This window comes from Adiantum capillus-veneris, chromosome 7 (genome assembly GCF_014529385.1).
Source record: "Adiantum capillus-veneris isolate H3 chromosome 7, ASM1452938v2, whole genome shotgun sequence".
In the NCBI taxonomy this organism is placed as follows: Eukaryota; Viridiplantae; Streptophyta; class Polypodiopsida; order Polypodiales; family Pteridaceae; genus Adiantum; species Adiantum capillus-veneris.
The window spans coordinates 107808146-107832412 of NC_140937.1; the positions used below are offsets into that span (position 1 = coordinate 107808146).

General features: G+C 41.6%; 1 pseudogene; it reads left to right on the top strand.

The window, feature by feature from the left end:
• The first annotated feature begins 23011 nt into the window (after positions 1–23011).
• LOC147454393 (uncharacterized) lies at positions 23012–23585 on the top strand (annotated as a pseudogene).
• Positions 23586–24267: the final 682 nt, after the last annotated feature.

The window sequence follows — 24267 nt, forward strand, 5'->3', positions numbered from 1 at the left end:
TACGAAAGGATATTTAGAATCACCCTTGAGAGATGAACCAGTGGATGATGATTTATTTCAGTTAGAGGCAGAAGACTCAGTGGATCCTGAATGGTATGACATTTATCAATTTCTTTCCCAAGGTGCCTTTCCAGAGGATTGGAAGCAGAATCAAAAGAAATATTTGATCATAAAAAGCCTAAAATTCACTATCATAGGAGGATTACTTTATCGACTGGGTGTTGATGGTATACTTCGACGATGTGTCCCTATGGAAGGAAGAATGCAAGTAATTTCAGAAGCACATAATGGTGAATCTGGTGGACACTTTTCCAACGAAGTAACCTATAAGAAGATTCTGCAAGCTGGTCTGTGGTGGCAAACATTGATTGCTCATGTCAGAAGTTTTTGTAAAAATTGTGACATATTCCAAAGAATGGGTCGACCAACAGCTACAGATATGACTCCCTTGATGCCAGTAAAACCACTGGGAGTATTCATGAAATGGGGACTAGATTTTATGGGACCTTTTAAGAAGGTTACTCCCAGGAAGAACAAGTACATAGTAATGGCTACTTGTTATGTAACCAAGTGGGTTGAAGCTAACGCTCTTCCTGACAACACAACCAAGTCAACTGCAAGGTTTCTATTTGAGAATATTGTCTGCCGATATGGATGTCCAGTAGAGATTGTGACCGATCAAGGAACACATTTTATCAATGACACTATGGAAATCCTATTGGATATGCTTTCAGTCAAGCATCGGAAATCTACTCCTTACTATCCCAGATGCAACGGACAAGCTAAAAGTAGCACAAGACAATAAATACTATTCTCACTAAAGTGGTGCAAAAGAAACCAGACTAGTGGGATTTGAAACTTCAGAGTACTCTATGGGCTTATAGGACAGCTTATAAGGTAACTACTGGAATGACACCATTCAGAATGGTGTATGGCACTGAAGCTGTGGTTCCTATGGAGTTTGTGATCCCAAGTCTGAGAATGGCTGCTAAGTATGGTTTAGACTTCAACCATAATCTTAAAAAACGGCTAGATGAACTGATGCAATTAGATGAACTCAAGCAACGGGCTATGTTGGAACAAGAAATTGTTCAACAACAAAGGAAGCACTAGCATGATAGCCGAATTAAAGTTAGGGAATTCCAAAAAGGAGATTTGTTGCTTCTATATCAGTCTAGATTGAGTCGAAAGAAGCAAAACCTGAAGATTGACTGGGCAGGACCATTTGAGGTAGACTGGGTCTTCTCCAATGGCACAGTCAGACTGAAGGATTTATCTGGATTATTGTTGCCAGGAGTATATAATGGGGCAAAGATCAAGCTTTATTATTCAGAGGCCAAAGAAACTGGGCCAGAACAAGGTACTAAGGAACTGGAACTTGTTGATCAAGAGATACCAGAATCAGACATTTTTGGACTTTTTCATGTGCAACCAGTTCCAATTTCAGAACCAGTACCAGAAGAACCAGATCAGGTTGACCTGAGAATCAGTACCAGTATGGTTGATCCAGACTTGAAATCAGTCCACTATCAGTGGGGACACACTTTCCAATTTTTAAGCGCCCAATGGTCAGATAGCACGCCAATAGTAATTATTTCAAGGATGGGTCGCAGTCTTGTCCAATGCATGTCTGCCACAACAGCAGCAACACACACAAGTATAGGAACGGCAAGTGGTGGAGCTTTTATGGCACGAACACGTATAATAGTCAGGAGAGTTAGCATTTTTCCTCATAAATCTCCTACATGACGCTTTCATCCTGTTAACCATTCGCCATCGCCAAGCGCCGAGGTTTCTTCGCTACAGCCGCAAACCTGGACCTCTGAAGAGACAGTTGACTGTCAGCTAGCCTTGACAGCGACACCAGGAAACGGCTTTGACACGACAAGTAAGTCTTCTTCTCCTTCGCCTGTTTCATCGTCATCGTCTTCACAGTGTATGGGTAGAAGGAAACGCTCAGAGAAGATGCAGGAGTCTCTTGAGGAAACCCAAGCCATAGTTCCTGCTGCAAAGGCAAGCCTTCCCATTATATCACACAGTATAATCCAGCGTTATGTATTCACTGATCAAGCAATGACTCTGCTACAACTCTTGGATCTTCGAGTTGTGTTGCAGTGCCATGGTAAATGGTAGAAAGGTGTCGGTGACACCAGAAACCATAGCTTTTGCATTCAGAATGCCCAACGAGCCCAAACCATCTATGGCAACTGCACAGCAGATAAGTATAGCTCTGAAGGAGGATGAAGCGGCTAAACGTAAGCGGAAGGCAAGTGGTCAAGGAGTTCCAGTAGCAGGACTGAAAGCTTACATTGCTTACCGGTTTGTAGTCGAAGCAGTAAGCCTTAAAAAAAACCCAACGTATGTATCCGAAAAACTTTTTTCTACGCTAGTGGCCAAGATATTGGATCCACAGGTTCCTATGAACCTTTGTCAAATTCTCTCGCACAATGTACTCCAGCAAACTGCCAAGCTAAAATCTCAAAATGTTTTCAAAGCTTGGTATGTTTGGAAATTCCTGTATTGGGCTACTGCTACAGATGTTAATGAGCATGTAAAGAAGGCTTGGAGTGAGAAGCCAATTTCTGAGCCTAAGAACATTGAGCTGTCCTCAGACGACGAAGAAACGGATAGTCAAACTACTTCAACAGACCTAAAAAGGAAAGCAACTGCAGAACAGGCTAGCAGTTCAAAGAATCCAAAGACTACACTGACAAAGAGTAGTGAGTTTTTGAAGCAGATAGAAAGCCAGGTCAAGACAGTGAATACTTAGAAAGCTGTAGTGAACCAGACAGAGGAGCAATCTGCTCAGAAGATTGTGCCTAGCCAGTCAGTAGCACAAAGTGCAGTTGCTACTCGTTCTAGAAAAGATCAGACCAAGCCAACCACTTCTGAGAAGATAGCAGACCACTCAGTGGACAAAGTCAAGAGCCAAATGGACAAGGGGAAAGGTCCAGCTTCCTCGACTCTGCCAGGTGGAGTTCCTACTCCAAATACTGAAAACATTCTGCAACTGGTAAAACAGGACAAGTTGCAGTAAATGCAGACTAAACAATTGAAAGGGTATCTTCTGCTACGCAAAGCTGATTATGAAACTTTACCCTACATGGCTCCAGTGACAATATATGAGCCTACTGATTCTGATCCAACCACAGTTAAAGACAAATGTTCAGTCCTCATACAGTCTTCTTGGAATACCATTGGCAGTTGTATGGGACAACTGATGGAGGCTGCTGGATCAGAATATGAAGTCAAAAAGCTTAAAGCTGACTTGACGGAGGCACAAGATCAGATTGAAAAGCTCCAGAAAGCCCGGGAAGAGCAGAACATACAACACAAGGTATTGGAAGCTCATTCAGAAAGGACTAATGAGTTGTTGAACAAGAAGCTAGCTAAAGCTGTATCTGAAATAATGATCATCAAGAATCAACGAAATGAAGCACTGAGAGCTGCAGAACAGGCTGAAACCATGATCAGGATGAAGCGGGCAGAATTCAAAAACCTGTTAATGCACCATACAGCTCTGAAGGCCTCTCCTACTGAAAGATACATCTATAGCAGCTTGGCTGAAATTCTAAATCCATGAGGCAATGTTTTTTTCAATTTAGAGAATTTGAAGTCCTTGATGGAAAGTATGCAGAGTGATTTGCAGGACAAGGTGACTGAATATAATACTGCTCTGATGAATCAAGCTACATTAGATTATATTGAGCAGCAGACTTCTCCGGATGAGGAAGAAGAAGACAAGGAAGATGAAGCTGATCAGGAGGAGGATGATCAAGAAGCAGGGCATACAAATGATGATAATGATGCCCCACCACCATCTCCACCTCCAGGACCTGGTACTGGTGGTACAGGGCCAACTGAAGGAGGCCAGTCACAGCCAAACCAGCCAGGCCAGAATGAGGGCCAGCAAGAAGGACAGAATGAAGAGCATCAGTCGGGTAACCAGCTGACTGAGGAGCAGCAGCCCAGTCACACTGGGAATCAACCAGCTGATCAGTTCCAGCTCAGCAGGGATGCTAGAGGAAAAATGAAATTGCAAGATGAGGGACCAGTTGTTGATCATCAACATTCACTGCAACTCATTACCCTGAATAGGCAATTGAGACATCGATAGGCTTCCATAACCAGATAGTATCTGGAGGATGATGATCTCTTGTCTGACTTGGAAAGATTTCAAAGGCTATATGTTGGAGCCAAGGCAATGGTAGAACATTGGAAATCACCAGCTTTCCATGATAAAGAAGCTTTCCGTCTACCTATGCATCCCAGTATAGTCCAGCTGCTGCTGGAACGAGTTCCTGAATGGATACTCAATGCTGACGAGAGAGTGGCAAACCCGCACTTGCAAAGGCAGTCTACTGCAGATTGTCGCTCCCTTGCCCTAGAACTAGAACTTCTGCTGGGTAACAAACCAACTTACTAGGTGAGAATCACCAGAAAGATGATGCAGCAAGAAAACAAGGTTGTTCTCAATTTCTTAGAATTTGTGCCTGATTCTCCAGTTCTCTTGTATGTTGTTCCAACAAGAGAAACAGAGCTACCAAGATTCTTTCCAAGACTGTATCCTCAACATCCAGAACCAGTTGATCGCCTCACATACTTCAAAATCACTGATGAGCTTCACGATTGGTATGAGCGATCGACTGTGGAATGGAAGACTTGGCAAACGCTGTTCAATGATGCTCTCCAAATCAATGATATTCAGGCACTGAAAGAGGAGATGCATAGGATCCAGCTGTGTATGGGCCAGTGGAAGTTCAAATCAGAGGACTGACCAGGATTACTAATCAGTTGCTACAACTTACGGTCGAATCTTGTAAATTTCCTGAAAAAGACATTGCAGCTAAGCCGGGTCTGGCACCACAGTACAGAAGATGGCTGAGATTCTTTTCGAAGCTCGAGTCAAAGCTAATCAGCCTCTTCCAGAAGGATGGATCCATACTGCTTCGCATTGTCATAAGCTGGCCAGAACCAGACATGGGAAGGGCAGGCGTACACTCTATGATCCTGACACCAAAACCTATCATTCCCTCACGCCTTATGAAGTAGAGATGACCACCAACCGGCGGGATCAGCTTGAGCAGGAGGCCATTTACCGACTGATTCAGAAGGAGAATGCTCCTACTGGGACTTCTCAGGCACCCTCGAGGTCAAAGGGAAAACGGAAGACGGTCCAATGGAAGGATACTGGGTAGTTCCATCTCAGAATTCAGTGGCAACTTTTCTCTTCAGCAAGCAGGTGAAGATGAGAGCTCTACCTTGGCCTGATGAGAGCTCCACCTTGGCCTTTTCAGATTCCTCTCGTAATCCTTGGCCTTTTCAGCTTCCTACTCGCAATCTTTGTATGGCCATTCTATCAGTGGTCAAACCAAATTCACAACATCAGAACCAGACGGTGGATTTTTCAGTCTCACATCAGAATCAGACAACGGAATTTTTCAAAGATTTTGGAATCTTGCCAAAATTCAAGAAAGAAGGGAAGGATGTAGACGGCTGGATAGTTCACTGTGTGGGAACGTCTTCTTAAGAGATGGGCAGCGAATTACTTAGTAATTACTATGGTAATTACTACAGTAAACTGGAAGTGTATAAATAGGGCCCATTACATTGTAATCGGGTTGGCAATTGTTATCATTTGGGTTAGAGTCTTGGCTGTACTTGTACTTGAGAATCATTGGCAGTATTGTCGACTGTACTTTCTCTCTGTAAATCATATTCGCTATAATCTTGATCTATAATTCTAATCATGTCATATATTCCAGTTATACTTACTTCTCGTCTACTCTTCTAAATCTGAATCTGAATCTGAACCTTATTTCCAGTACATAAGTCTGATTCTTATTTCAGTATCCAAATTCCAGTCTAGTTTCTGATTCCTGTCTAGTCAACTGTCTGAAATCTTCCTACACTAGTAGCTGAAATATTCCAACACTGGAATTAGCTGTCTCAAGAGATCAGCTCCAATTCCAGACTTAACTCTCCATTGCTTGATTGGTTCCTTTTTCTTCCAGATCCATTTTGTGTCAGATTCCTTGCTTGAAGCTTAGCGTCTCTGTGATTTGAACCTTGGAACCGTCTTTGGTATTGTCGATGATGTTTTGGGCACCCAAATTTGAATCGGCTTGTCCTTAAGATGTTCTGCAACTTCAAATAACAACTCACAATGATTCTTTCGGAGAGAGCAATGTTTTGAAATACACCTCGGATCCTACTTACCTACTCATAGGTTCTCATGCAATGGTGTTATGGAAAGTGTCCACAAACACTCGTTTTCTTGTTTTTTATGGTTTTCTGAGCATTGATCTTAAGACTTGTCTCGTATATCAATCATCCTCAAAATCCTAATCTAGTTCTACTAAAAGGGCAAGGGGACTGGAACATGCTCATTACCACCCATCCATGCCCTATATAGGCCCTTGGTCTTCTAAATATAGGGACCCCCTTGACTGCATGTCTATCCTGGCCGTTGCCCGTGACTAGTCCTACCCTCGTCCTGACATTACTCCCCCCTTGGAGAAGCGTTTTCGTCCGCGAAAACACAAGTGATGGTATCTTCAGAAGAACACTAATGTTTTCTACCGTAACATCCCTCATGGATCCAACGGATCATTTGAGTGGAACCCGGTTCAGTAGGAGGTTCAATGAAACCAAGAGTAACATCTTGGTTTTCTACATTGTTTTCCATTTGTAACCATCTGATGGTACCGGTTCCTATCCAAACGTAGTGTGTAGACTCCATTTACAACACTCATGAGGGTGGTAAACGAGTTTATCACAAGAAAGATGTACCAAAAAGAGTACTTCTTGTCACTTTCCATGAAAGTAGCTTGCCAACATAACTCATCAGCCAAGTTTAAGTCCTTCACTTGTTCCCAAATTCATCATCATTAAACAACCCCACCCTAACCAGTGTTCAAGGTTGAGAACCTGACTTATACATGAAGAGACTACCTAGTCGCAACATGCATTAACTGATAGTAAGTGAACTCCAAGAAGAGCAATAAATGCTTTTGGTGCTTGTTGGACGGGGAGCGACTCACACACCCATGAAGTGCATGCAAACACTACATAGATCAACATAATATCAATCGAGGACACAGATGACACGATAGGCACACGGAGGAAATCTCTTTAGCTTGTCAGGCTGAGACCATCCTAGACATACAACACTCTAGAAGGCCAACTAAACCACAATCAAGAACCTCACTGCCCTCAACTACACCATCTAGCCACATACACACATATGGAAGGTAACTCACCTAATCATGCCAGAATCATACGAAACTGAAGGAACACCATCCCCTCACTAGGATACACCTGTCCCTAAGCTTCTACACTCAAAACCCTCACTCTAAACCCATCTGCGGAAAACGCATAGGATGACAGAACAGAATTTTGAAAGTACCCGAAACTGAAATTTATGAGTACCTATGCGTAGCTTATGTCACCACGATTCTATAGACTACTAGCACGCAGAAAACAGACACCGTTTGATACACTTACGGCCACAAATAGCTCGTAGATGCGTCGGCGTGTGTGCTTCGTCTTGCATGGAATGCTTGGCATTGTCGCGTAGCTCTCCTCGAGCCTACAGCAATGGTGCAGTCGGATCTCCAATGTGTTAAGCGAGCCGGGCGTAGTGAGAGGATGAAGCTCACGCTCTCTCTCTTTATCTCTCACACACAGTAGACGGCAGCGCTAAGTTTTGATTATGATAAAAAGTCCTCTTACAAAATGACCTAGGTACCTTATATACTAAGGCTACCTTAGGTTTAACAAAAAATGGGGTTGAAAGGGTCAAATGGCTTTGTATTTACAATCTGGAAGTGCCATTGCACCCCGGCTTCTGAAACTAGAATAACTACTCATTACAAATGACGTTTATAGCCATAATCCGCAGCATTTCATAACTCGCAAAAGATAAGACTTTGGTACGAAACTTGAGTTATGTTATGTTGTTGACCCAGCGGTCAACATTCCCCCCTTCCGCGTTCATGTCGTCCCCGACATGACCTGATTGTCGATGGCGATGTGGTCTTTGTTGTCATTTTGGCTTCATCTGTTGCACTGCTTGTAACTTTGTCGAACCACAACAAGAACTATGATCCATTAGAGCGGACATCTATCAACATAACCATTCATCTTTTGAGATCCTCTGATTACTTTTATGTCTGCTCTTCTTCATTGGTGACTTCTTTGTTTCTGTGCAATCATGTTGTTAGTGTTGTCTGCAGCTTTGTCATTGTAGGCCATTCTTCGACTCGCCATTGAGGAGAAGTATGCTATGATCTGAAATTGGTGCTCCAATTCATTTTTCAATTGATTTGAGTAGCATTTCCTTATTGTTGATGTAGAAGGAATATGTACAAGAGGATGGTGATAGGTGTCTTTAGATTAGGGTCTAAAACCTGGATGACCAAAGGGAAAAAACCCGGTGGGAAAAAAATGCCTTTGGTATACGCTCTTATTGGAGTTGAGGAGTTGAACGTGAAGTACATGTTCATGAAAGGTGAGTGCTTGGGTGAAACACGGAAAGAGTGCCTGATGCAAGTGCCAATTATGGGACACTCTATATGCATATGAGAAATTTTGTCACCAAAATAATGCAATGTGAAAGAAGGAGATGATGGGTGTTTCGAGGAATAAATGTAGCACATGTGACATCAAAAGATGTCTCAATAGCTTCCACCTTTCCAAGAAGGGTTTTCGATGTAGAAGTTTCTCCACTCGTATCTCACTGTGCTCAGTATGTGAGTGTCTTTTGGACCTTCTCCTTCACTTCACCAAACTTAAGTACTTAGACTTCGACTCTTTTGCTCACCTATACCATCATGAGCGACACAACGTAAATATGCTCAACTCTTCCAGCTTGAGCAGTACCTAGAATAGCTAAGACGCTTAGACCACAGAGAATATTACTTGAAGCTTTGGGACTAACACCTCACTCATTTTGTGGCGTAGCTACTCGACTCTGACTTGTATGACTTGTCGGTTGCATGTTGACACTGCTTTGTGACAAGTTCTTCGACTGTTGTAGTGGCTGCTAAGACATACTTCGTGAAGTTTCATCGTTTTCCTATACCTTCTTCTCTTTGTAGTGCTCAGGCCTCTCGTCAGTCTTTTCTTCATGTGGATTATGGATTTTTTTATTTTTTTCTTAATAATAAACAAAGAAAATATTTTTAAAAAAACTCAACAAAAGGAAACTCATTCAAATAGAAATCTAAATGCTATGTACACTATACACATGTCCCTAGGGGCTCATATATGGATTTTGTCCCGATACCTAGAATCTGGCTCTTTTAGTTCCTAGTTTGGTGGGATTACTTGTGTAGGCATGACACAGATCACATCCTCAGGTTTTGCAATTGGTGGTTCTAGGAAATCTTGGGCTATTTGAATCATTTTATGGCACATTTCAAACCTTTGCTTTTCTAGTTCCGTATAGGGATATGTCATCCACCTGTGTTCTTGGGTTTGGTTGTTTTTGAGCCTCGCATCATAGGCTTTCAAGAGGGCATCTAATGTCTCATTAACCTTCTCTACCAACACAGATCCTCCTGAACTAGCACTTTTCGGTTTTTCATCCGTGGATGGTTCTTCTAGAGGTTTAACCATCTGTGTAAGAGAAGGTGCCTCCTTTTCCTCATGTTGTTTTATCTTCTCCTCGGCTTCGGTAAGCTTCTCATCTTGGTATTTTTGCTCTCGTTCCCTGTGTGCTTTCATCCTAGTCTTTCTAGCTTTCCAACTATTTCGTTTACTATTGGTTTTCTGACTAGGTGCGTCTGTCTTTGGTCCATCATCTGTCTTTGGACTCATGTCACTTTCCGTGTTCTTTGTCTCTGGATTCTCATCAGCTTTCTTTTGAGCTTGTGCTCTCGTAACCACTTGAACTGGTACAACATTTTCATTTTCTGAGCTACTAGGTAGTTGAACAATCCCTGATACATTTGTCGTGATTTTCTTGATTTGTTTTGGTTTTTTCGGCCAATCGGGGATCAAGTGAGTGATGCCACACTCAAGACAATAGGCATTTACTTCGATGATCTCCGTATGAGGACATTGTTTGACCAAGTGGTTGTCACGACTTTTGTGACAATCTGTCTCTGGTTGAGGAGATTCTTTTAGCATTTCCTCTTGGCTATAAGCAAGCTTTGACCTAGATAAGCCGCTATTTGCAATGAATCGCAATGTCCTTTCGGCCATTTCATACCTTCTTTCTTTCGACTGAAACCCAGGAGGTGGAGGTTGTACCAGCCTCACCACTCCTTGTGTTTCTCTCACATTTTGTTTCTCCGAAGGGTAGTACTTACTTTGGTTGCTATACCACATTGTAGCTGGTACTGGCGTTGGTTTATTTGATGCTTCCATCATTGGCATGTATCTCATGTCTACCTGCATTCTAGCACCTGGCAGCGGAGGTTGTTGTCCTAAGACAAGCTGTGGCCTTAAAACTCTTACTTGTCCTGGAGCATTCCCCGTAATGTATCTAGGTGGAGTAGGTGCTTCTGGAACAGGTTGTACATACCTCTCCCTAGCATTTTCCATGCTATAATAGCACTCTCCCCCCGTATGGTTCGTCCATTTTCTCTCAATTTCACACCACTTCGGCTCTCCCGAATCAGACCTTACAAGAGGAATCAACCTCTTGACCAAGTCGTCGATAAGCTTTTCTTGATCAATAGGTGCCATTGGCTTGGCACTGAACTCACTTATCTGTGAAACACTGTGCTGAGAGGATGTGTCATCTCCTTGACTCTTTAAGTCCTTTTCTTTGTATGCCTCACAGTTATCCACTAGATAAAGAGCTTCTTTGATCAACTCGTTTAGTGTCATCCTCCTTATCATATGCAGATCCTTCTGAAGACCCTCATCTCTCATTCCCTGGATAAAGATTAGCATCAGTCGTGCTTGCGTAGGTAATTCCGCTCTCGGATAGAGCTTAACATATCTCTTGAGCTGTAATGATGCTTTGCGTACTGATTCATTCTCTTTCTGTTTGAATCTATGGATTTGCGAGACCGTGTTGTGAGCAATGCCTTTTGGCGAGAATTCTTCAATAAACTCCTCAAACAGCTCATCTAGGGTCTCAAAATCCCATTTTTCCACCGAGTCGAACCATGTAGCTGCATCATCTTCTAGAGTCAATCCAAATCCCGCAAACTGTGTCGCAAAATCTGAAACTTTCTCTGCTCTAATCACTCTTCTAAAAGCCGTTACGTGATCTCTGGGATCTTTATCTCCGGAGTATTTTCTATTTACCCATTTCTGGACTTGGGATGGTCTAACTCGTGGATTGTCTACAAGTCTAACCAGAGACTCTCCCAATCCTTCTCTCGTTATCGCTCTTGAAGGGAATCCTGGTGGCTCTCTTCTTGGAATTCCTATAGGAAATCTCGTGTTTGGTGGAGGCATTTGTGGTCCTTTATTGACCAAATATCCACCTCTTTCTAGTACAGTCTGTGGATTTGTGCTTTCTACAACTCTGTATTCTCGTCCATACTTGTCGACAACTATAGATCTCCATTGACAGTCGACTCCGTATGTGTGGACATATAAGAGCTTGTAATCCATTATCTCTTCTAGGTATGGATCTGAGCACCTATAAAGATTGACCTCATTGTCGTCAATGTATCTATATAGTCCTTCACTCTCATGACCAATCATCCAAACTCTCTCAACAAGATGGGTCTTTATCAATTGCAAGTTTGGAAGATCCATTGTGGGAGGATATTCCTCCATCGTCGGAATCTCCAAGCTTGTGTAAGCTGCGTTTGAATCTAGGGTAGACATGATTTCTGGGCTTAAGAGCTTTTGCTTGGTTCAAGTAGACTTAGTCCACTGTGTTCAAGTTCTTTGGTTAGGGAAAAATCGAAACTATGTCCAAAACCGCAACCGTTTCGTCACAATTCTCGCAAATTGTCTCTTTTAGACACCCCTAACTTGCGGATGAATTTTGAGGCCTCAAAAGATGTTTTTTTCAAAGTTGAACTAAGGCTACGTTTTGATATAAAAAAATTTCCGATCCGATATCGTTTGTGAAAGTTATGGCCAAAACAGTGAAATGCAGTTTAGACTGGTCAAAATGAGTCCAAATTCAATTTTAAAAGAAGATTTGGGATCTCTGTGACACTGTGAACACTTCTGTATGGTCAAAATTACAGTTGGACCCTGAAACTGACCTAGAGACATCCTACGCGTAGTATGTCTATATGCTCATAATTTAACAAAATTTGGTCCAGAGACTCCCCTTAAGTCCAACAGCACAATGGTATGCTCAGAATTTCATTTGGACCTAAAAATTTCCTTGAGACATCCTACGCGTAGGATGTCTTTTTGCTCAGAATGACTTGAAATTTTCACCCCAACTTCTCCTTGATGTGCTGATCACAGTGGTGTGCTCATAAGTTGGTTTGGAGTCCTAAATCAAGCTGGAGATATCCTATGCGTAGGATGTCTTTTTGCTCTGTTTCAGCTCAAACTTGCACTGTAGCTTCCCCTTGATGTGCTAAACTCGCAGCTATTTTTACTTTTTGATTCTGACACCTATAGGCTGGTCAAATGATCAAGAATCTGTTCCAAAAGCCTGATGTCTGTTCTGATGAATTCCCAAGTCAAATCAACTCCAAATTGGACCAAATTTGCTTAGGAGGCTTGCCTAAGGCTATACAACACCCTGCTATGTCCACAGTTTGAATTTGGCCTCTAGATCATGCCTTAGACATCCTACGCGTAGTATGTCTAACTGCTCAGAATTGCCCCAAATTTGAACCACAGACTCTCCTTAAGGTGTTGATCACTCTGGTATGCTCAGAATTTTGTTTAGAGTCCAAAATCACACAAAAGACATCCTACGCGTAGGATGTCTTTTTGGCCTGTTTGACCCCAGACTTGTCCCACAGCTTCCCCTTGATGTCAGTAACCCAGTGGTATGCTTAGAATTTGGTTTGGATGTCAAAAGTCCCAAATTTAGCTATTCTTGCCTTTTGTCTGTCCAAAAACGCTAAAGTCTGTTCAATCTTCCTTTCAATGACCCAAATGAGATGAAATTGATTACATGCACTCAATACAACATTTAGAACATGCCTATGGAGTCATCCTATGGTTTGGTCTCAAAATTAGGCCTTGGACACAATTTGGGTAGGATGTCTGGCACTTCTCGTCTTTTGGCTTTGATCTATCAAAATAGGGTAAAACCTACCTTCTAAACACACTGGTAACCTCAGATTTTCAAAATTTCCACCAGATCACCCTGTAGACATCCTACGCGTAGGATGTCTACTGCTGATTTTTTGAGATTGAAGTGTCCCTGATGCTTCCTTATGCTCTTAGCAATTGCAAGTATGCTTCACAATTGCAAAAACATGCAAAAATCACTCAATTTAAGCCTTTTCTGAAATTTTACATTTTCTGACTCCGCCTTTTGGCTTTTGGTCAACAAAAATAGGGAAAAACACCCAAGTCGATATGTTACTAGGGTAAAACCTACCCTCTAAACACACTGGTGCAGTTAGAATTTTCAAATTTGGTCTCCAGAACCCCCTTGAGACATCCTACGTGTAGGATGTCTATTTTTATAGAATTGCAGGTTTTCCTCACAGAACCCTTGCAAATGCTCTTTTATATGCACAACATCAATCAGTCATACAAAAATGTCCACAAAAGCTTGTTTAATGCATTTTTACCCTCAAAAGCACACTTTTCCGTGATTTCAAATGCAATCAAGTACTTTAGCAAATAATTCAGTGATGAATAGCTCTAGATCAGAATCGGATCACTTACCTAAAGCTACTCGTACAAATCATATGGGCTTTTGCATCTATGAGTAGAAAAACGCTTCACTGCCACACACGGACTAGTAAACGCTTTTATCACCTCACAAATCACTCGACCACCAACAACTACTCTAATCCACAGATCCTAACTAACCTATCTAGTCGCAGACCCTCGGCAAGACACACGCTTCCTGGCTATCCACTTGATCACGGAATATCCTCTTCCGGATCCACTTAAGAAAAACGCTTTCTTTAGCCGAAACTAAATCAAGCAACCATCACACAAGTGTTAGTAGGAAACCTACTTAGGTCCTTGTGTCCCCGGCAGCGGCGCCAATGTTGGACGGGGAGCGACTCAAACACCCATGAAGTGCATGCAAACACTACCTAGATCAACATAATGTCAATTGAGGACACAGATGACACGATAGGCACACGGAGGAAATCTCTTTAGCTTGTCAGGCTGAGACCATCCTACATATACAACACTCTGGAAGGCCAACTAAACCACAATCAAGAACCTCACTGCCCTCAACTACACCACCTAGCCACATACACACATACGGAAGGTAACTCACCTAATCATGCCAGAATCATACGAAACTGAAGGAACACCATCCCTTCACTAGGATACACCTGTCCCTAAGCTTCTACACTCAAAACCCTCACTCTAAACCCATCTGCGGAAAATGCGTAGGATGACAGAACAGAATTTTGAAAGTGCTCGAAACTGAAATTTATGAGTACCTATGCGCAGCTTATGTCACCACGATTCTATAGACTACTAGCACGCAGAAAATAGACATCGTTTGATACACTTACGGCCACAAATACCTCGTAGATGCGTCGGCGTGTGCGCTTCGTCTCGCGTGGAATGCTTGGCGTTGTCGCGTAGCTCTCCTCGAGCCTACAGCAATGGTGCAGTCGGATCTCCAATGTGTTGAGGGAGCCGGGCGTAGCGAGAGGATGAAGCTCACGCTCTCTCTCTTTCTCTCTCACACACAGTAGACGGTAGCGCTAAGTTTTGATTATGATAAAAAGTCCTCTTACAAAATGACCTAGGTACCTTATATACTAAGGCTACCTTAGGTTTAACCAAAAATGGGGTTGAAAGGGTCAAATGGCTTTGTATTTACAATCTGTAAGTGCCATTGCACCCCGGCTTCTCAAACTAGAATAACTACTCATTACAAATGACGTTTATAGCCATAATCCGGAGCATTTCATAACTCGCAAAAGATAAGACTTTGGTACAAAACTTGAGTTATGTTGTGTTGTTGACCCAGCGGTCAACAGTGCTAATGTACACACTTTGCATATCCTTTAGCCCAAGATTACACTTTGTAATCTTCCAATCCCCTTGGATACCGACAGTACTGAGGTGTGTTTTCCCCACGGTTTACAGACAATCTTCCCAGACGAGTGGTAAACGGGGGATCACAATAGCGTATAACATTGTTGAGGAATCAACAATGTCCGGAATAACCTTCGTGGTTAATCTTGAAAAATCCACAAACAACCAAACCGAGCCATGACCTCTATCGGTGATTAGTAGACCCAAAAGTAATCTCATAGAGATAGTGCACATAGAGTGGAAAATGCTTCATAAGCAACAACCTGAGGAATATGCATGCCGTTCCAAATCAGCCTTTGCTAAACACTAGGGCCCATAACACCTAGTGTGCATGCCTGTAGCAAAAACAGATCCGAACCTGTATATCCATGGTGAGCCTTGCCAATACTTATGGAAAATGTGATGCGCCTAGCACACATTTAAAGAGGAATGTAAATAGTTATGAAAAGAAACTAAATACTTTCAGTTGCAATCTTTTGCAAGCCTTGTTGAAACGTCTGAACTATAATAGAAGGTGAAATAGTGATCACTTCTAGGTACAAACAATGAAACTTTTTCATTAACAACTTAAATCCTTGTTATGTCTATAAACAACCATCTATAATGTTGTTTAACAGTATTTGTACCTGAACAAGTCATTCTAAGTATCGGACAATTTTTTTCCATTGAAATTGCTCCTGATACGTCGTGCTAAAAATGGTCTAGAAAACAGATTTGACCAGCACATAGGACCTTGTCGTGACACATACTTGAAATAGCGGCGCCAGTGTCAGTCCCAGAGACTCATATTTGCCACATGTGGAGTATATGTCAACTAAGGATGTCTGAAAAAAGAACATCCTACAAGTACAAGATGTACTTGTGTGTGTGGAGGTAACTCTAAACACTCTGCACTCCACACTGGCTAAACTGAACTCCTTGAGTTCCTAGACCATGTTGTATCCCATGTGACAACATGTGCCAAATCGAATCCTACAAGTGGATTCATAACAACATACTGTACTTTGGACACTACGGCCCAAAATACTTGTTTTGACCTACCCTTGGCATGGCCCTGAAATATTCAAGAGTATTTAAACGACTTGAAAAAACCAAGCAATGCATACTAAAAATTGGAATAACACCAAATCAATAGATGTGTACCTGGGGATTGAACTGAATGTTCACTTACCCGTATTCAGATACAGAGGAACACGTCATCCACGTGTGGAAAAACAAGCAACATAGCACTAGAAACCCTGGGTGTTGCCTTTGCAATCCAAGCCCGTTGGGTAGAATCTACGTAGTCAAACCCCTTGGTATGACCCTTTGTAGAAACTGTTCAACTAGCAGGTAATGGTAACCAACATAGTTATCCGTGTACAGAATGATGAGAATCAACTTGAAAAGTTGAATTTTTCTGCTACCGCGTGGTAGATTGCGGAACTCTTTTCTTGAAAGTGTAATGAGAATATATCAATTGTGATCCTCCATGACTATGGGGTGATTTAGTAAGCACCCTCGGGGTCTTTCCCCAAAACAATGCATCCATAGACACTTTTAGTGCTATAGAGTGAGCAGGAGATCCACACAAGTGGAAAGTCTAGCTTTTATGGATAGCCATGCTGTGGCAACGGTATGTTGCATCCAAAATCCGTGGTAGAAATTAGCTGATTTGAGTTTATGGTTATCAAAAACTCGACTCAAGTGTCACACTGAAACCATGTCGTGCAAATATAACACCAAAAACATCCGTAATGACAAGACTCTTGCTTGTCCATTAACGTCATTGTGTACTACACTGGGTATGTCTGTTCGATCTTAAGAACAAGCACCCAAGGAATGCCAACAGCTGGGTCGTACCCAAGATCTGACAATGACTCGTAGCCATCATGTGTGGTTCATAGACCTTATGGTAATTAGTGTTCAATCGACTAAACAATGAAGACTGATGTAGAGGGTGTCTTGCCCAATTTCTAGCTGAGAGTTAGAACACATTGGCTCATGCTGACTCCCAACAAAACATGTATCAAAAACTGCATAGAAAGTTTTCATTATTTGTGGAGAGAAATAAGAAAGAGAGAGAGAAAATGCTGGGCTAAGGAACTTTCCTTAAGTGAAGAGTGTGTATATGGTGTGCCCAATCTGTGTGCTCTGATGCATCTTATGCCAGACTTGCAGCTTATCCTATAAGAATGCAGCAATTTGCTTGTATAACACTCTCATCGAGAGAGGGAACAGAAAACACAAGCCATACATTGACCCACTTACCATGTATGGGTCGTGACTGCACAAAAATGACTTAAATATGGCACTTTTCCTGTGACTTAAGTCTTAAGTCTTACATGTAGGTTCCTTTTAGTGTTTTTGTGCGTTGACAGCAACCGAAAAGAATGTTTAAACTTAGAAAGCATGTTGAAAGAATCCAGAAGTGTCCTTGTCCTTGACAGAGTGTCTGGTGTTATAGTGGAAGCGTAATCTATGAGGCAGTGGAGTTGATTCCACTTGACCAACATGCCTTGCATGCAAAATTGTAAGCCCTTGGCTATGATGATGGCCTCTAGCGTGAGAGCCGAAAGCATAAGTGCCTTGCACAGTCTGCATTGGTAGTGATGCATCATAACGTGATGTCACCACACATAAAAGGGGAACAAATTTCTAATCTTAATAGTTCCCCAAACTGGTGTGCCAATGCGCTTGATACCAAATCAATAGGCAGTAGCGTGGCACACGTGAGAAGCCTTGCTTCATGTGAAATTGTCAAAGCACTTTGCTTTACACAACCGACAATATTTTCCAAATGAAATATGTAAACAAGGAAAACTAAACAAAACTGAATATGGTCTAACCTGGTCATCCTGCTATAATCAATTGTCTGGAGATGTCGGAAGAAAAGCTCGTTGAAATATAGATCATAACCATCTCTGTTGCGCGAGAGAAAGATGGCTTGAAATATCCTGCAGGCATATGGAGAAATTCCCCAAGGGCGTGTGCTTATAGCATACCCCAAACGGAAAAAAATCTCAATGTAAGAGTCGTAAATTGAAGCCTTGCTGCACATAAATATGTTTGTGCTGAGAGCCAACGGATGTGGCAGCAGATATCATAACAAAAAAGAATCGACCGTGTCGAGTATTTCCATTGAAATTAACCAGTACTGTGTGGTAAGCATCCTCCGTCAGCTTCAAGAAACAGTAAGAAGGAGTCGGCCATGCCGAGCAATGTACCCCCTTCATCAAGTCAAGCAATAGAATGTGCCAATCTCTTTGAGATTCCAAAACATTGCAATTTTGCTATGTTTTGCATGAAAATTGAACCACTGAGAAGCAGGGTTGCAGAGCAAGGTGCTTGGTACTCAAGCTCTGATACCAGTGAAAGGGCAAGGGGACTAGAACATGCTCATCACCACCCAACCATGTCCTATATAGGCCCTTGGCCTTCTAAATATAGGGACCCCCTTGACTGCATGTCCATCCTGGCCCTTGACTGTGACTGGTCCTACCCTTGTCGTGACATCTACAATCCTACAATCCTAAAGGCACTCGGCAAGTACAACTTACCTCCAAGCTACCTCTACACAACAAAAGACGACAATCTTAGGCTATGCGATTTCTAAAAGAAAGTTTTTACTCTAGGCAATCCTAGAGGAAGTTAAAGCGTAACTTTACCAGACGTTCGTATTTTTTCCTAGCTTAGGTCTCTTCGATCCTCGACAGCGGCACCAAATGTGGAACGGGTATCTAACCTCACTCCTATTTTATTGCAGATTTAGCGAGAATCACGATTAAATTGTCAATCCATGGGACGAAGCTGACTCGATAGAGGCTATAAGAGGTTGTCAATCTCTTGAAAAACAACAAACAACTCGCATCTAACTCAAGCTACACTCAAGTGACTGAAATCACCAAAAGCCAATCGCTCATCGGAAAACAAATCACATCCATTACAGCATCAAATGATATCCAAGCGTAATGAAACATCTAGGACAAGTTTATAGGACCTAAGAACATATGCTTATGGTCTCAAATCTCACTTTAGGTCAAGTGCAAAAATCACGATTGTTAACAACAGTGGATTTTTGACCTAGTCGTTTTCGACCCAGAATGCACCTAAATGCTTAGCAATGATGCCCCAATACCCCACCTATGCTTAGTTTTTTTTTTTTAAGTGTAAATTTCTACTTATGATGAAATTAGGCCGCGGGTCGGTGACTCCAAAAGCTACGAAATACCGTAAAGTGTTTACGTCAATGCATAGAGCTCTTACCTACGGTTGTAGGCAACAAACGTGACTGCAATGTGACAACCAGGGAGGGAGTATGAAGCGCGATAAGGAGAGAAGTGAGCATCGTTAGGTCACACTGTGTATTTCATCCGAAACTTGAAATTAACTTACAAAAATTGTCTTTTATACCTTAGCCAAAGTTTTTGGTGGTCAAAACTAATAATCTGGGAGCTCTAGCTAAAGATGGGTAATGACAGGTTGATACAATCTGGAAGCTTGTAGCCCCGGCTCATCAATTACAAGGTTTATCCAAAAAATAAGAGTTACAATATTCTCGATTTATCAAAATAGTAAGTGTTTTTACAATGAGAGCTCCGAAAAATAGTATCCGAGTTAGCTTGTTGCTAACACTCTTTGACTTCGATTGTAACATTTGTCCAAGAAAACATTTTGTATCGTGTGATAAAAAGGAGCTGAAAATCTTGGGCCAGACTCACCGATTTGCTTTTAAGCATCCTTCCAATGATTGTTGTCTACCATGACCAAAGCACTTTCATTGAACAGTATTGATTTGGCGTGTGCAATTTGTGCTTCTTCTAGAGATTGCACTCGAAAGCTTTGATGTAATGATTTTTGACGTATTTGAACAAATCACCTTCATTATGACGCTTAAAAGGAACGCTGCTTGAAATTTCCTCCCCCTGCGCAGGCTGTTCTCCAAGTTAGTTGGCATCCCCAAAGAATCTGTGGAGTTAATATTTGTCTCTAACAACTCTTGACTTAGAGCCACAGAGCTATATATATGTTGTCTCTTGCCACCCTTTTTGGCAAGCTCTTCTCTCAACAAACGCTTTGCAATTGTAGGTGCTTGAAGATGTTCACATTTCTTACAACTTTTTTTAATGCTACCCAAAACAAGTTCCCTAATACGTGGTGCACCGCCTGATTTTATTGTGAGACAAAATTTACATTGCCACTCCATATATCGGCCGCATATGTTGTGAGCATAATCTCACTCTTTGTCAGGAGCATTTTTATTCTTTCGCTTCTTCGAAGCACTTGTACCCACATTTTGCTCCATTTCTTTTAAATTAAAACTTAAGACAAAAGAACCAGATGTTCAATTTTTAGAACATTTTTCTTATTTTCAATATATATTAAAAAACCATTCACTATGAAAGTAACCAAAATGCACAATATGAGATTTTCAAATTTCAATACACGGTAGTCAATCCACATATCGATCACCTATGTTGTGAGCAAACATACGCATTGCAATACACTCTATGCACGGCATAATAACTACAACAATGCTATAAATTTCTAAATGCAATTATTGTTCCAATGATTATTTATATGTCCACTTTGATTTGCAAACAATAAGACATATCTAGTTTCAAATGCTACAAAGAATAATCAACTTCTACACTAAACAATGTCAGTTGTTTGCAAAAGAGAAATGAAAGAAATAAAATATATGATTGGTCATTTCATGCACTATAATTTATCATAATACATAATGCACAATCTGTATAAACCAATGCATGAACTAACTCAAATAAATATTCAATATAATCACACAATTGAGGACTACTTGAACACAGTAAAGGATTTAGTCCCCTTATGCAACCAATTAAATATATAAAAGCTATTTTCACCCAATTAAGGATTATAGCTCTTATATCGTGGAGTGATAATGTTTATCAACTCAAATCTATGATGGTGAAAACTAAAAAACTTAAAGGATCTTTATATGGCCAGTACACTAGTACACGACATCCAATCCTTGACTATCAACTCGTCATTCACGTATGCTCATCTTCTAAAACCAATAACAACCCTCATTTGGACCAATGGCTTTGTCGCAATGAGCATAACTCTCCAAATTTTCAATTGCTTTGGTTTCATACCTTTATGTTCGGTAAAGGAATTAAATTTTTTTTGGAGTGGTTACCGAATTAAGAATCATGTTTGGCACAAAAAAAGGACATGTGACTCTGTAACCTTAGGTTTATTCACAAAAAGATGACTATACCCGACACTCAAATATACTCCCCAAGGATTTGCCTAGCTAAAGGACCGTGTTAAGCAAAATTTGTATTATATAAAGTGCACGAGCGAGAGCGTGTGTGAGTGTGTGCAGCAATGGTGAAGAGAGGAGAAGAGGAGACCTTGTGTTTTGCAGGGTCTAAAACTCACTCTCTACATGTGAGCCCCCTTATTCTATTATGTACATAATGAATAAGTATAGTGGGCGGGCACCTGGCCTAACTGGCCACATGGGGCTTTACCCCAACAACCTCCCGCGTAAAGGCCAATGTGGCCGTGAGAGAGAAAAGAAAACCATACAAAACGTGTACAAGGCCACACAAGTATGACCTCAGCCAATGCCCACTAGCTCACTGAATCTTTGTGCATCAATCTCTTATCGTAGAGAAAGTATTGCTCCAAACGGAAACATGTCTGTCATGCAAAATATCCAAGATAACACAATATCTAGCATAAACTGACAAATCTGCATACTTGGCACTTCCCATAGCACATAAACCAGGACGTATGCAAACAAAGAGAGACTGAGAGCGAGATAGAGTAAAAGAGAACGTACAGGCGCACCTCCTAGAGCGGAGTGCTACGTCGGCACGGCCAGAGAGAAGAGGGGAGAGGTGAGAATGATAACACAGACACTGTGTGCAATCTCCCCCCGTGCAAGAGTGACCATTTCCCTCTTGCACGTATTTCATTTATAGATTTCTTGAATGGTCAAAGTGATTACAAACTGGCCGGCCAGTCATAAATGGCCAAAGCTCATAAAGAGAACTTGAATAATGAAATATACATAAATTGTAATGGGTGGAAGCATGACTGGGTGGTACACTTTTATGGGTTGAAAGATCTTTTTAATAGCCACTTAATAACTATGTCATTAGCTGTTAGTGCCTTTGAAATTTTTGGATTCAAAAAATACTCGAAAAAAACACCAAAGCTTGTACGTGCGAGAGAAGTCCCAGAAGCTCGTACTTGCATGGGTGTTGAGCACACTGAGCGCATTCATGTAGCTTCTCTTTGTCTCAAGCAAGAAGCAATAGCAACAAGGCACGCAACAGCAACAGGGCAACATGTCTCTCAGTTTCTCTCTCGCTCTCTGAGGCAGGGTGGTCAATATCTGCCATCCGTCTCTCTCTTTCTATGTCACACACACACACACACACACACACACCTGCACAACTGAAAGTATTGCATGTTTGAAACAGGGTAGCTTAGTCTCAAGCTTGCCACCTTTGATTGGACATGTTTTGCTTGCTTTTTCCCTGTCACCATTACAAGGTGCTTCATGTCCTAAGAGCTTCATCACCCAACCCGTGACCATTGTATGTTTCTTTTTCAGTTTCATTTTGTTCCATGATGCATATCCATTACACACACACACACACACACACACATACACACAAAGAGTCTTGTTTCAGCATTAGGATTTGTTATTGGTGCAAAAATCCTTCCTCTTGGGAGATTTTATCTGCTATATTAGTTACTTCTTGTGGTGAAATGATGATTAAAAATGTTATTTTGATGGGTCATTTAATTATAAAACTGGTTTTCTATGTGTATTTTAGGTGGAACCCACCTCCATCTACTAGAATCCAACATACAAAACTTTGCATATCAAGACAAGACTTCCATGAAGTCTACAACCTCAGTCTGGACGGGGTTGAGAACCCACACTTTATGGATGTTACAGAGAAAAACTGGTTGTCTGTGTTCATGGTGCTACGAACCAAAGGGAAGAAGGTGAAGCTTTGAACCATACGGTCAGAGATTTACGATAAATTGATGATGCTGTATCAGATGGTTTACCAAGAGTTACCTATAAACGGTGAGTGCGCTACCTTGTTTGCCAAAGCATTTGCATTTGAAAATTTCCAAAGGGCGGATTTGTCTCTTGACAAGTCCAAATACCGGGTAGCTTGGGCTATTGTGGCTGAGAACTCAGTTACTCGACTGGGGGCACATAAGCAAGGGTTGGGCTCTCCAACAAGATGTCCAGAGTAATGACGCACATGACTGACAAGAAAACAGTGTGCAAGTCAATATTGGTAGCTCAGTCATCGAAGGTGAGTGTGGATACGTCAAATAGTCAGGATGTAGAGCTGGCACAGATTATGTGGTCTGATGTACAAGCTAAAGTTAGGCAACTTGAGAGTGAAATAGGGCAGATCTCTAAAGAAATGTAGCAAGCACAAGTGGAAGTGTAGGTTCACTCAAAGGCAAACACTTTCTTGAAACAGCTACGGGAAGCACGTGAAGAACTAGCCATTTGTCCGATACAAGAGAGGCTGCAACAAAAGAATGTGCTCTTGGTGAGACTCAAAAGTCAGGAGGCTTTTGTCGGCAGTGCAATTTTACAATTGCAACAGGGCAAAGCACATGTATTCTATCCATCACCTCCAATCATGCCAAATGTACTTTGAGGCATTATATTTATTGATGAGCCATGCACAACCCGTGGGTTGGAGCTTCAGGATAAACAACTTTGTCGACGCTGAGTGATTCCTGCTTGGCACCGGGATGCGGCATAGAGATCCCTGCTTTGGTGAAGAAGATGTTTGGTGCAGAGACAACGTTCGTGGCAGAAGAAAAAGTTACTCCAATGGGTATGTTCCCAATTGTGGTTACTCAAGCTCCAGAGTCCAAGGAAGAAAAAGTTGTATTAATAACGAAAAGTATTAGTAGTAAGCTCTATTGATACTTAGAATTGTAATCATTGATGGTTGGTTAGAAACAAAGTCTCATTGGTGATGTATATATCCAATCAAGAAGAAATTACACTCTACAAGCTTTTTATGGTTATATGCATGGTAATGTGGTACACGAGCTACCCACATATAAGATGGTAGAAAGTGCTAATTGCACCCTCACTTTGATTGTGGCAACAAC